General features: G+C 45.7%; 1 protein-coding gene across 1 annotated transcript in view; it reads right to left on the bottom strand.

Annotated features, from left to right (window-relative positions):
• LOC148480679 (G protein-coupled receptor 22-like) overlaps positions 1–15,244 on the bottom strand; it is a 423,524-nt gene that overhangs the window by 116,541 nt on the left and 291,739 nt on the right. Inside the window, exon 2 of the mRNA XM_088453979.1 lies at positions 8,273–8,450. The gene's annotated coding sequence lies outside the window, so the exon portion shown is untranslated. The remainder of the gene's footprint in view (positions 1–8,272; positions 8,451–15,244) is intronic.

The raw sequence follows: 15,244 nt of genomic DNA, 5'->3' as shown, positions 1-15,244 counted from the left end.
GTTTTCATGTTCTGTGACTGTATTACATTGTCTGAGTTTCCATGTTCTGTGACTTTATTACATTGTCTGAGTTTCCATGTTCTGTGACTTTATTACATTGTCTGAGTTTACATGTTCTGTGACTTTATTACATTGTCTGAGTTTCCATGTTCTGTGACTGTATTACATTGGCTGAGTTTCCATGTTCTGTGACTTTATTACATTGGCTGAGTTTCCATGTTCTGTAACTGTATTACATTGGCTGAGCTTCCATGTTCTGTGACTTTATTACATTGGCTGAGTTTCCATGTTCTGTGACTTTATTACATTGTCTGAGTTTCCATGTTCTGTGACTGTATTACTTTGGCTGAGTTTCCATGTTCTGTGACTTTATTACATTGTCTGAGTTTTCATGTTCTGTGACTGTATTACATTGGCTGAGTTTCCATGTTATGTGACTTTATTACATCGGCTGAGTTTCCATGTTCTGTGACTGTATTACATCGGCTGAGTTTCCATGTTCTGTGACTGTATTACATCGGCTGAGTTTCCATGTTATGTGACTGTATTACATCGGCTGAGTTTCCATGTTCTGTGACTGTATTACATCGGCTGAGTTTCCATGTTCTGTGACTGTATTACATTGGCTGAGTTTCCATGTTCTGTGACTGTGTTACATTGGCTGAGTTTCCATGTTCTGTGACTTTATTACATTGGCTGAGTTTCCATGTTCTGTAACTGTATTACATTGGCTGAGCTTCCATGTTCTGTGACTTTATTACATTGGCTGAGTTTCCATGTTCTGTGACTTTATTACATTGTCTGAGTTTCCATGTTCTGTGACTGTATTACTTTGGCTGAGTTTCCATGTTCTGTGACTTTATTACATTGTCTGAGTTTTCATGTTCTGTGACTGTATTACATTGGCTGAGTTTCCATGTTATGTGACTTTATTACATCGGCTGAGTTTCCATGTTCTGTGACTGTATTACATCGGCTGAGTTTCCATGTTCTGTGACTGTATTACATCGGCTGAGTTTCCATGTTATGTGACTGTATTACATCGGCTGAGTTTCCATGTTCTGTGACTGTATTACATCGGCTGAGTTTCCATGTTCTGTGACTGTATTACATTGGCTGAGTTTCCATGTTCTGTGACTGTGTTACATTGGCTGAGTTTCCATGTTCTGTGACTTTATTACATTGTCTGAGTTTCCATGTTCTGTGACTTTATTACATTGGCTGAGTTTCCATGTTTTGTGACTTTATTACATTGGCTGAGTTTCCATGTTCTGTGACTGTATTACATTGGCTGAGTTTCCATGTTCTGTGACTTTATTACATAGGCTGAGTTTCCATGTTCTGTGACTTTATTACATAGGCTGAGTTTCCATGTTCTGTGATTTTATTACGTTGGCTGAGTTTAACAACGTGACAGTTTTCTCTCACATTTTCTAAACTCTCACCTGTCACGAAACTGTCTAGTTTTCACCTTTTGCCTGTTGACTTCCCACTGCCAGCTGTCTCCATGGATCTGTATGTGTAATTTGCCTGGAGGACCTGTTCTGATTATGCTGGTTGCAGCACTTCTCATTGCATTCTTTCCACAGTGATTATTTCACCTGGGCTCTCCTCTGTCTGTGAGCATTGCTAGTCTTGATTGGAATCGCAGGTGTGGTTCTGATTCTCAGTGCTGCATAGATGAGTACTCCCTCTGCATGTTGTGCCTTCCACCACTCAGAATGCTACTGCCAGACCACCTGTCCATATCCACCAATTGCAGCCAGACCCAGGGTATATATATCCTCCCCTGATAGCATTCTGGGCCTGCCGCGGTGTATGGTTTGTGCTGTTTCTGTGTACAAGTGTATCCCTTGCTCCTGCTGACAGCAACCCCTGGTGCATTCAGAAAACCTGCTGGTTCCCAGACCAGTTCATCTCCCCTGGCAATCCAGAAAACCTGCTACAGCAATACCTGGCAATCCAGAAAACCTGCTACAGCAATACCTGGCAATCCAGAAAACCTGCTACAGCAATACCTGGCAATCCAGACGTCCTGCTACAGCAATACCTGGCAATCCAGTAATCCTGCTAGTTCCCAGGCCAGTGCAACTCCTGTGTTTTCAGCTTCAGCTATAAGTGAGTTTCTGTGCTTCTGACCTTAGTCCTGTGCTCTGCTGCTAGCCCTATTCCTGGTTGGTCTCTGGCACCCTGCAAACCTGCATCGTGTTACCCTGCATGGTGCTTCCTGCTGTGGATCAACTCCTGCTCCTTCTACCTACCCACTCCCTCCCTGAACCTAAAATCCCAAACCTACCCATTCCTTCCTGAACCTGTTATTCCCAATTACCCTATCCAGTCTGCACCTGAGTTCCAGCCTTTGTCACACCTTTTCTGGATTACCCTGTTTAGCCCTCATCTCAGCATTACCTGATTTCCCTTCAGCCATTGTCACGTTATTCCAGTCCAGAGTCAAGTTCCAAGTTCACCAGTTCAACTCAACAAGTCTTCCTGCTGGTCCCACTCCAGTTCCTCCAAGTTCCTGTCATTCATCATCAAAGGCAGTTCTCCTTGCTACATAAATCTTGCAATAGAGCTATCTACGTCATCTGTGGTTCTAGTCATGTCGGTCTCCGTTGAATCCCACTCATCTCCTGAGACAGGTAACTCACAGACACCATTCGTGACATCACCATATTACATTTGGCCCCATATTTTCAAAGACGACTAATTATTCTCATCCCTCTCTGCCCCAGCATAAATCAAACTTGCCAACCTTTGGCCGCCCCTGATTGGCTGGCAGTGCGCGAACCATGATTGGCTCATGACCGGAGCCAAATTTAACCATGCAGCCACTTGGTGACCGGCGCTGGTACAGTATGGCGCCAGCCACCACTGTCTGGCTGCCGGTCCGCGAGCCAATCATGGATCACGGCCGGGGCCAAACCAAATTTAATACAAGCAGCCGCTTGTTCACCGACGTTGGGACAGTGCCAGTCCCAGCGCTGGACAGGTGCTGAAGTGAACTGCCGGTATGACATACTGTTTCATACTGGCACACTTCAAGCACTGGTGAGTAGTGGGCCCCGCTGGACCCAGGGGCTTGTGTGCACCGCACATCCTGCACCCATTATAGATACGACCCTGAACCTACCAGCAGGGCCCTAACTTGGGGTGGGCAAGCAGTGAACCACGGCACCTGCATTTGGTTTGCAGGGTGCCCGGAATGGCATTTTGCAGCCAGTATTGCTGCTGAGCTGCCCAAAGCACCCTTTAGACGCTCTGGGCACGCAGCCTGGAGCACCGTCACTAACCAAACGGTGCACATGAACAGTATCAAAAAAAGCTCCACTGCGCCCGACATTGACATTGCGCATTTCTCCGAATCATCCCCAAAATCATCACTTCCAACCCTTTTTTTAATAATTTGAACTTTGCAGCTATATAATAATATATACATAATATATAAGTAGAAAGACACATGGAAGGATAGTCTCCAATATGGTGACAAATAATAGAAAACCTCAATATCCCATTTTGAAATTTTGAACAATAAGGGGTAAATTTACTAAAGGTCGATTTGGCATTTTGAGTGATTTGAGGTGCGATTTTTAATTCGATTTGTATTCGATTTTGCATTTGGGTATTTACTAAAGGCCAAATCAAATGTAAAATTGAATTTCAAATCGAATTTTAGTCAAATCGATCGCAAATCGAACATCAGGAAAACATTGGTACTTTTACATAGACCAACACACAAAACCCTTATTTACTATAATTTGATTTGAAATCGAACTCAGAATCAGACTTCAAATCCCCAAATGAATAGACCTGCTTCATGCTTTCGATTTTAGCATGAGCAGGTCTAATTAACACAGATACATGCAGACATCAGAGAGATGCCTGCATGTATCTGACTGTAACAAGAAAACAAATAGTAAAAAGTAAAAACAAATTGACATGAGGTCCACCCCCAAAACACAACCAGCTCCTGACATTTCAAACCCAGCCCTGGTTGACTAAGTACAGGGAAAAGATTGCGTAGGGTCTCCCTGTACTTAGTTCAACCAGCATTGGGCTATGGGAACCAGTCCTGGTTCTGGAATTCACCTTGTTTGTTATTGATGCCCTCTTTTCCTGTGTTGTTGACATATAGAAATTAATAAACAGTGCTTGCATGTAGTAAGTGTTATAACTGAAAAAATCTAAAAATATATATATATATTAAAAGAAAAAAAAGGCGTGTAAGTTGAACTACCACCAGTATAAGTACTAATACATTTATCTTTTCCTCAGTTTGGGGAATTGACCATGATCTTTATAGGTTGTGGATACTCAGGTGTCAGGATTAAGATATAGGGCCTGATTCAGACCCACTAGCGAGCGGCTGTCCGCTCGCAAGTGGGTCGATGGTGTGCACTGCGCATGCGCACGACGGAGGGAGATCCGTCGTGCGCATGCGCGACGAGCGAAGGACTTTCCTTCGCTCGTTGTGTCTGATCAAAGGGGGCGTGCTGTCGATATTGATTGACAGCACGCCCCCTTTGGTGGGCATGCCGGGGGCGTGCCTGCCAGACGGAGGCGTTCCCAAGGGAACGCCTACCGTCAGAAGCTGGCCCCACTGACATCACTGCGCGTGTGCAAGCCCCAGAGCGACAGAGAAACTCTGTCGCTCCGGAGCTCGCTACCAAAGGGGCAGCTATCGATGTTGATCGACAGCTGCTCCCGTTTGGTAGGCGGGCCGGGGGGGGTGGTTTCCAAAATGGAGGCGTTCCTTTATGAACGCCTACCGTTTTGTGGACGGCCGCACTGACATCATCAGTGATGTCAGTGGGGAGCTTCCTGCTCCATCAGAGCAGAAAGCTCCCTGGGGCTTACGTGTGCCCAGACCCAGGGTCTGGATGTAAGCCCGGATGGTAACCCACAGCTTAACGATCGACAAGGAGGCGGCGTTCAGGATGCAAGCGGCCGCCCTGATTCTGTGCGACCGCTTGCATCTAACGACTGCCTCTGAATGAGGTCCTATGTCCCCACAGCAACCCAGCAACTCACCTCCCTGTGTCTCTCCAGCGGCCTCTCGCATCCCCCTGTGTGCCACCAGCAGCCAGCAGGTGTGGATTTGGTGAAGTGCTGTACCAGCTAGTGGACAGACTGGCACAATTTGAATCTGGTGCCGGTCGCAAGCCAATCGTAGCTCGCAGACCAGCGGCCCATCAGGAGATGCCAATGCAGATTGACTGCCAGTTCGTGAGTTATGATTGCCTCGCAACCGATGGCGCTGTCTCTCCATCTCTGCCTGCCGCTGCGCCAACTGTAATTAGCTGGGGGGCTGGCACCAACTCACCACTGCTGACACCCGGGCACCCCTCGGCGGTCCTGACTGGACCGGCCTACCTTGTGTGCGTGACTGGGTACAGGGGGAGTGGTGGGCCACAGAGGCAGCTCGAGCACCATAACAGCCGCAAAGTACCCAAACTACCCAAAGTAGTTACGCCACTGTTTGTATGCATGTTAGCAAACAGTGGGGTCCTTTTCAGGATCAATGGATTGGGGTAATAGGCGAGGACAATGTAAACAAATAAAGGCTGCATGTGTACTTAAGGGTCCAGTCTTCAACCCGGGCAACACCGGGTATCCTAGCTGGCTAATTATAAAGACAAATGTTTTAAATCTTAATTTACATGTAACAGAATTACATTTTGCAATGCAGTCATATTAGATACAATAGTCTCCAATAACACTGCTATTGGGAATATCCGTCTTATTTTCTGTTGTGCTATGACGATAACCCTTACTAATTTACACTACAAAATATCCCCCTGTAATAACTGAATTTGTAATCATATAAAGCTGCATTTGGGTACAAATTTTCAGGCTATCTCCTATGTCTCCTATCTCCTATGTCTCCTATCTCCTATGTCTCCCATCTCCTTCCTATGTCTCCCATCTCCTTCCTATGTCTCCCATCTCTTCATTGTCTCCCATCTCTCCGGATAGGTGAAGTTTCCCGTAGCAACATATCAACTTCTAGTTATAATTTTATAGAATGTATTTGATAGCTAGTAGCTGAATACTTGATAACTAATTAATAACTTCTTCACTCTAGCATGTAGGGATGGCCATTGGTGGTTACCATCGATGGCACCATCAGTGATTAAAATTGATGGTACAATAACCATCGATGGTGAACCATCGATGGTTTGCAACACTCAATAGCCACCGCTGCCGGGTGCACGGCTGGCTGCGGGCCAATAAAAAACAGGGGTGGAGCTAAGCAGGCCACCAGGAGTTGGGGCTAAGGGCCCGAGTCAGACCCACTCGCTAGGCTGCGTACGCACGCAGCCTGCCGATGTTTGCAATCTGCGCGTGTGTATGCATCGCAGTGCACGTGCGCAAACTAGTCCATGTGATCGGGAAGCATTCACTCGCTGCGCATAGCCACCTCGCTAGACTGAGTGACAGGAGAAGCCATTTGTGGGTGGTGACAGGGGATGGTCGATTGAAACGGGGGAGTGGTGGTGCGAATGCAGCCGTGCTTGAGCTTCTTAACGCCATTTCAGAGGCGTGCATAATTAAGACGCAGCATCATAGTACACGTCACATGGTTGAATTACACACTGAAGCACTCGCAGTGCTTACGGTAGGGTATGGTCAGCCACACGTGCTATGTTCACTTCCGATGGTACACGATGTTACCGATGATTGCATACACATCCTGGAGATGACGTGCATAAGTGGGCATCTTAAGACAGGCTGGTGGGCATCTGCATACACACCGCGATCGCACGGCAAGACATAGTGGACGTGCTAATGCCTTGCCGCACTAACGCAAATTTTGCTGTGTCCGAACGCATCTAGCAAGCTGGTCTGAATCAAGCCCTAAGCTCTGTGTTGGGAGGAGAAAAAAACCCATTGGGTTCCACTTTGCCATTGATGGCTGAAAACTATTGGCTCTCTGCCATCCATGGCAAAACATCGGCCATCGGTAGTAAACCATCAATGTTTGTTAACTATCGACGGTCGATGACCATCCCTAGCATAGAGTGTAATCTATTACTCAATGTTAAGGACAGCCACAAACAATGAAAGAGTTTAGCTAGTGGTCAGAACGACAAGTACTGGGTTTAGCCAGCAATACTTCATAAACAAAGAATTTCACAAATAAAGTAGAAGAGTTGTTTTATCCAGCAAAAAATAAGCCATGTATCACCCTATACCCTTGTAGTACCACGGTGCAGGCTAAATCCTGATTAATGTGCTGTGCGAGCGGCAGAAACCAGCGGAAGACCCCACCAAAATGATTTTACCCACATGGCTGACAATCATCAGTAAATCTACTGTCAGTAAAACAGACTTGAGGTCAGTATATACCTGTCACCTTCCTAACAGCCCCAGAGGCAAATTAGGCCGCTGGCTCCATGGGGAAAAGGGCGGGGCTAAAACATTGCAATCTGCGCCTCCCTAAGGAGCCGCAATTCCTGGTATTAACTCCCCATCCTGGAACGTGGACAGGATGCGGGAGATCCGCCTCTTTTTCCAGGGGTGTGGGGGACTACCCAAAAAATTGGAAGTCTCCTGCACCTTTCTGGAGAGTACATACCTCCCAACATGACCCTCTCCAGGAGGGACACAATGCTCTGGTCCTGGACTTCCCTGGTACGAGGTGGGGCTGCAGCACAGTTCAAAATTCAAATAGGGGAGCCACACCAACTGTCATTTCACACACTGCCCAACATCACTGGCTGGGACTCACTGGCAGTTGGTGTGACTCCCCTATTTGCATTTTGGACTGTGCTGCAGCCCCACCTCTGGAGCCTCCACCAATCATAAATTACCAGGGAAATCCAGGACCAGAGCATTGTGTCCCTCCTGGAGAGGGTCATGTTGGGAGGTATGACAGTAGGTGTTACCCATAGCAACCAATCATATTCTATCATTTATCGTGTACATTCTAGAAAATCATAGCTAGTATCTGATTGGAATCTATGGTTAACATCTTCACTTTTTCTTTTTAAAATGTTTTGATGAATCTCTCCCTCTGTAGGCCTATTAGTGCCTTTCTTACCCTCTTCATCCCTTTCTGTATGTATGGCTATCGCATTTTAATAAATAGTTGCTGTTATTTCAATACACCATAGCAAACTGCCTGTAAAACATGCTGTCCATCAGTAAATGTTTATATACCAGTCGGTAAGCAATGGTTACAAGGCTTTGCAGTCCTGTAAGCCCACGAGACAGAACAGAAGGAAATATTAAACAGGACCCGCTTCCCCTCCAACCAGCACGGACCTACCTGAAGTTTTAGACACATTCATATGAATGGGAGTGAAATTCCAGGAAGAAGGAAGGTGGGCGCTGGGAATCAGCCATACGTCAGCAGTTAGGTTACACATTGTGGGCACCGATCCTAATGGAACCAGCAGCCAGCAGCAAAAACATGGAGGTAATTCACCACCTGAGCACTAGGGGGCCTGCAAGACAGAAAAGATTGGTCGTCTCAGTACTGTGCACCATTTTCTGTTAGGACACAAGGGTTCTACTTATTATACATGCAAGGTTATAACACAAAGGCCGTTGTTAATTTCTTTATATATTTCTTATAAGAACAACCCCAGATTTTAATTTTAGTGGAGTGGTGTAAAATGTCCATCTTCCAACCCAGGTAAGTAAAGTAGCTGCCCCATTTATTTTAGAATCACCCATTCTCATTGGAACATGTATGACAACTGGTGCGATGGTTACTGCAAATGCAGGTGCTGTAACCTATAGCGACCGTTCAGATTCTGTCATTTTTTTCTAGCACAGTTTAGAAAAGAAAGTGAATGTCCGATTGGCTGATATGGACGACAGCGCAGTTGTATGCACCGTTAATGTCCTCACATTGTTTCTCTATCTACAGATGCATCCTCATACACCCAGCCTCTATATGCCATACGGTGCCACTACTGAGACACCCTGATAGGAGTAGCGTACCGTACATTCTTTGAATTAAATGAAAGACGCAGCGACACGCCACTGACAGTGTACTAGAGACGCTGGGCTGCCACTTTAAGCCACTCAGTAATTATTTATGTGAATAAGACTTCTGAGCGAGAAAGAGGCTTGGCCATACTTGCCTACCCTCCCAATTCGGCCTGGAGCCTCCCAAAAATCGGGTGCCACTCCCAGCCCCTGGAAAAGCGGGCAAGCCTCCCGGTCCCCGGCAATCCATCTGCCCCCCTGTGAATACAGTATGATCCCCGGCAGCGCGGGGGGGGGGGGCGGTGACGCGATTCGCCCTGAATTGCATCATCGTGGCCCCACCCCCTGCTTCATAATGCCATTAATCTCGGCATTGTGAAGAGGGGGCGGGCTGCGATTGCGCTGTCACGCCTATGCCCCACCCCCGTTGATGCATCATGTTCTGGGTCACGCCCCCTTTTGATGTGACACGCCCCCACCTGCTGACGACGCCCAACAGCTCACTCCCAGACGGAGGGAGCTAGAAGTCGGCAACTCTGTGCTTGGCCTGGCAAAGTCACCCGGATCCTGGTGCGCTGAGAAGGGCTATTAGCGCGACTTGACCGTCCATGAGGGCACATCTGTATTAGATTCACAGAGAAGACATTTGGCATTGTGGTTACAAAACTGAGATTTATTCTGAGAGTTCTGTGAATGATTGGAACAGGGAGCAGATGTTTAGAATATTACTAGGTTACTATTGGTTACAGTAGCATTTCCCTGGACACCAGTTTATATAAATGTCCACAACCATATGTAACAAAAAGGGTCCAGTTAGGGTATATAGCTGGGTCAGTGACACAGCCTATTACAGATATAGTAAATCAGTAGCATTTCACAGCTTGTTGTCCTGACAACCGTCTTCTGACTGACTGGAAACTTGGACAAAATAGGCGATCACCTGTTTCACCCGAAGCAACCAAAACCTTGCCTACTGTAGGCTAGACTATACCCAAATTGGTGATGCCACGCCCCTTTAGAAACCCAAAAATAGTGACGCTTAGCAGGTTTGTTCAGTGATTGGCCACAAATCTCTACTATTAATCAATTTTAGCCACATACAGATAATAATAATAATAATAATAAAAATTAAAAATGATAAACAGAATACAGTAGCAGATAAAGCAATTAGATATTAATTTAACTGACCACTTAGCATATCATGCTGTCTTAGTTGCATAAGAAACAATGAACGACAATACAGATATCTCTTATACTGAATTTATCCATATACAGTCAGGTGCATAAATATTGGGACATTGACAGAATTTTCATATTTTGGCCTCTATTCACCACCACAATGGCTTTGAAATGAAACAAACAAGATGTGCTTTACCTGCAGACTTTCAGATTTTATTTGAGGGTAATTACATCCAAATCAGATGAACGGTGTAGGAATTACAACGGTTTCTATATGTGCCTCCCACTTTTTAAGGGGTCAAAAGTAATGGGACAAACTAAACAATCCTAAATCTAACTTTCACTTTTTAATATTTTGTTGCAAATCCTTTGCAGGCAATTACAGCCTGAAGTCTGGAACGCATAGGCATCACCAGACGCTGGGTTTCATCCCTGGTGATGCTCTGCCAGGCCTCTACTGCAAATGTCTTCAGTTCCTGCTTGTTCTTGGGGCATTTTCCCTTCAGTTTTGTCTTCATCAAGTGAAATGCATGCTCAATCGGATTCAGGTCAGGGGATTGACTTGGCCATTGCATAACATTCCACTTTTTTAGCCTTAAAAAACTTTTTGGTTGCTTTTGCAGTATGCTTTGGGTCATTGTCCATCTGCACTGTGTAGCGCCGTCCAATGAGTTCTGAAGCATTTGACTGAATATGAGCATATATTATTGCCCAAAACACTTCAGAATTCATTCTGCTGCTTTTGTCAGCAGTCACATCATCAATAAATACAAGGGAACCAGTTCCATTGGCAGCCATACATGCCCATGCATGACACTACCACCACCATGCTTCACTGATGAGGTGGTATGTTTTGGATCATGAGCAGTTCCTTTCCTTCTCTATATACTTCTCTTCCCATCACTTTGGTACAAGTTGATCTTTGTCTCATCTGTCCATAGGATGTTGTTCCAGAACTGTAATGGTTTTTTTAGATGTTGTTTGGCAAACTCTAATCTGGTCTTCCTGTTTTTGTGGCTCACCAATGGTTTATATCTTGTGGTGAACCCTCTATATTCACTCTTGTGAAGTCTTCTCTTGATTGTTGACTATGACACATATACACCTACCTCCTGGAGAGTGTTCTTGATTTGGTCAATTGTTGTGAAGGGGTTTTTCTTCACCAGCGAAATAATTCTTCTATCATCCACCACAGTTGTTTTCCATGGTCTTCCGGGTCTTTTGGTGTTGCTGAGCTCTCCGGTGCGTTCTTTCTTTTTAAGAATGTTCCAAACAGTTGATTTGGCCATTCCTAATGTTTTTGCTATCTCTCTGATGGGTTTGTTTTGATTTTTCAGCCTAATGATGGCTTGCTTCACTGATAGTGACAGCTCTTTGGATCTCATATTGAAAGTCGACAGCAACTGATTCCAAATGCAAATGTCACACCTAGAATCAACTCCAGACCTTTTACCTGCTTAATTGATAATGAAATAACGAGGGAATAGCCCTATTTATGCACCTGACTGTATATCACACTCTTGCTACAGTGGGACAGAACAATTTATTTTTAAACTACTATTATGGCCGCGATTCAATTCAAAGCCATGATGAATAGCCCCATGAGGGAGGTCCCGGAGATATTCAATTCAGAGCAATGTTTGGTCTGTCTAGATAGAGGATTTCGTCTCGCTCCCTCCTGAGGGTGCGAGGAGAAATCCGACTAAAGTGACGGCCGCGCGGTGTTTTCTTGCTTAGCGCGGTGCTAACAGCCTCGCGGCTGGCACTTTAGTCAGAGAATGCTGGTTCTCACGACTAAACACCCATCGCGCTGAATTGAATAGCTCCGGAAGCTCCCTCCCAGGGCTATTCATCATCGCTTTGAATTGAATCGCGGCCTATGGGCCTGATTCAGAGCCGAACGCTCTGACCAGAGCGCTCGCTCTGAATCAGTGCCCTCCTCCATGAAAATGGAGCGGCCTCCTGGCCGCTCGCATAGCTGTGGGTGACCACCCACAGCATATGCGAGCGTCCATGATGATGGTCGCGATGGTCTTGACCATTGCGACCATCGGGCTTGCGACGGAGACCCTGCGGTAGGGTCTCGCTGCCGCAAGCCCTGGAGTGATTTTGTCTCTATCGGAGCCAAAATCACTCCCACTGACATCACTAGTGATGTCAGTGGGGCTGGCTTCAGACGGTAGGCGTTCCCATGGGAACGCCTCCGGCACGCCCACCAAAGGGGGCGTGCTGTCAATCAACATTGACAGCACGCCCCCTTTGGTGCGAGACCCGGAGCGATGGTGAGCCCGTCGCTCGCTGGGTCTCGTGCATGCGCACAACGGAGCTCCCTCTGACATGTGCAGTGGGGGAACATCGACCCGCTTGCGAGCGTCCTGCGCTCGCGAACGGGTCTGAATGACCCCCTATGTTTGCTGATGTTTTGTATCATAAAAATGAAAAAAAATAGTATCAGTTTTGTAATGATAACACTGCACAACAATGAAAATGTTTCCGATGTGTTACTTCTAATTGATTTCAGCATGCAAAGAATGAATATGACATTTAAAACTCTCAATTAACTCTGAGTTCTGAGATATAGCCCATATATGACGATGTAGGGGTATTCATAGTGAAGTGGGCAGAATGGAGAGAATCTTACCAGTGATCTGCGTTCCGCGCAGAGGGGGCGGGGCCTAATGACCCAATTAAATGAATCAGTTATTTGTTCCCTCCCCTATTCAAATATATGCGATTCACGGGATTACCCACACAAGATAACTGGTGGTGCACTGAGTGACAAGCATAGTGAGCGATTCCACCAAGACATTTCAGCAATGGAACAAAGATATCAGGGCAGGTGATCACTACTGCTGGACAGTGACAAGAGATGCCCCAGAAGAGGAGGCCAAGCGACAAGCAAAGAGAAAGCACCCCCATGAATAGGCCACTATATTACATAGTACTTTCCTATGCTGTATGTTTGTTTCGTATACTGTATGTTTGTTTCGTATACTGTATGTTTGTTTCGTTTTGTGTTCTTATTTGTGATTGACTGAATTAAAACAACTGTTATTTATTTTCTATCAAGAAAATATCAGATTATTTTAAAATAGCTTTTCACTATGACTATATTACTAATGTACATACAGTATAGTGCAAGTAGTGTAGCTCAAAAAATACAGGTAGTAAAAACATTCTGAAATAATTTTAGTTTTTCTTGACCTCAAATTAGTAATGTATGACTTATTTTTAGAAAGGAAACAAATTAAAAGTATTAATTTGTTGTACAGTGTAATGGAAGAAGTATATATTTGAATAACCTAATGGGTGATTTTCTTTATCTATTTCCCATCTGAATTGAGACTGTAAAGTTTTCATAAATTATTGTATTCCAACAGGAGAGTGATGTTGCCTGATATTGAAAAGGGAGTCGTTAAATTTTATAAAAAGTGTAGTTTCTTTATTGACAAGTTGGATTCGCAAAAGCAAGCATCCATATTCAAGCTAACGCAGACAACAGACTGGTATTTTTTGCATGTGGTTAGTATGTCGGCGGACAGGATGCAGGCTGTTGAAATCCCGACGTCGGAAACCTGATGGCAGTCTATATCCGGACACCGGAATCTCGACAGCCACATCCCGAACGAGGGTACACCGGGGTGTCTATGGTATTAGCCGCGGGGGGTAGGGATAGGTTTAGTCAACATGGGGGGAGGGGAGGTTAGGGTTAGGCTTTGGGGGGGAGGTTAGGGTTAGGCACTAAGGGGGTACGGTTAGATTTAGGCACCAAGGGGGGAGGGTTAGGTTTAGGCACTAAGTGTGGAGGGTTATGTATAGCCACTAACTGGGAGGACTAGGGTCTGGGGTGGGGAGGGTTAGGGGGGAAGGGTTAGTATACTTACCCTAACCCTGTCGGGATACCGAGCTTCGGGATGCCGATGTCGGTATTTTGACAGAAGGCATCCTGACTGCCAGTATTACATACCCAACCTGGTATCCAGGGCTGGCTCTAGGGGTGTTCGACCAGTGCGGTCGAACAGGGGCACCACCCATAGAGGGCGCACCCCTCCCCAACATCCCGATTTCAACGGAACAGTACTGTCCCACTGTTCCATCCGTGAGCCGAAGTGGCCCGCGGGTTGCAAAATCTGGAGGTTAGGGACCCCCACTGCCGCAGCTGTGTGGTGGTGCCGGACCCCCGGAGTGTGAATGGATGCTGCGCGCATGCGCGTGGCATCCATTCACAGACGGGAGAGGGATGGGGGAAGTCCAGCCAGTGACGGAGGACTGGGCTTTACCCCCAGCCTGACGTTATTTGGAGGCGTGCCAGGGGTGTGGCCTATGGTAATGAGACTACGCCCCCAATTTCACCCGCGCAATAGCAGGGTGCAGTGTACCGGCACAGGGTGCTCAGACCCCTGGAGCTGGCCTTGCTGGTATTTATATAGGCAATTGTCTTAAATTGTAACTCAATAGACATACTGGTGGACTCTCCACTCCCCCTCTTCTTCCCCCTTCAACTTCCTGTTTCCCCCCCTTTCCCCACTATTATGTCTCTTATTGTGTCTTTTAGGTTTGTTTATTTCGGTTATGTTGTAGATTTTAACCATGACTAGATTTTGATATATTATATTTATTTGTTTGATTTTTGACATTATATTCTGTCAGCTTACTCCCAAGTTGACCTTGTTATGTCTCACTGATGTATGGGGTCTCCCCATTACGGATGTATATGTCTATTTTCCTTTATTTTTGTTTTGTTAAGCATATTTTTTTTTCTGAAAATAAATTAAAAACTGTGTTAAAAATTTTTTTTTTCGGAAACGTCTCACAGTCATTATATAATCAGTACAGTGGGATACTCAGCCCCTTATTCATGGTCGCGCGACAGCTCTTGTTTCTATCTATGATGAGATTGCTGTATTACAAGATTTACAGCAGAGAAATAAAAACAAAACAGGGTAATAAAATGCAGGGAAACACAAGGGCAAATATTTGATGGAAAGTAGGAACTGATAGCGTGGGAACCTTCCTGTATGCTGCCAGGACGGCGGAATCTGTTTGATGTGTATTGAATTATAATTAGCGAAGTCTTGGAAGCATTTCCCAAGATAGAAATACAGAATGAACCGGTCTTACTTAC

This window comes from Taudactylus pleione, unplaced genomic scaffold (assembly GCF_031769625.1).
Source record: "Taudactylus pleione unplaced genomic scaffold, aTauple2 ptg000607l, whole genome shotgun sequence".
Classification (NCBI taxonomy): Eukaryota; Metazoa; Chordata; class Amphibia; order Anura; family Myobatrachidae; genus Taudactylus; species Taudactylus pleione.
Note: the sequence above shows the minus strand (reverse complement) of the source record. Positions and strands in the feature narration are given on the sequence as shown.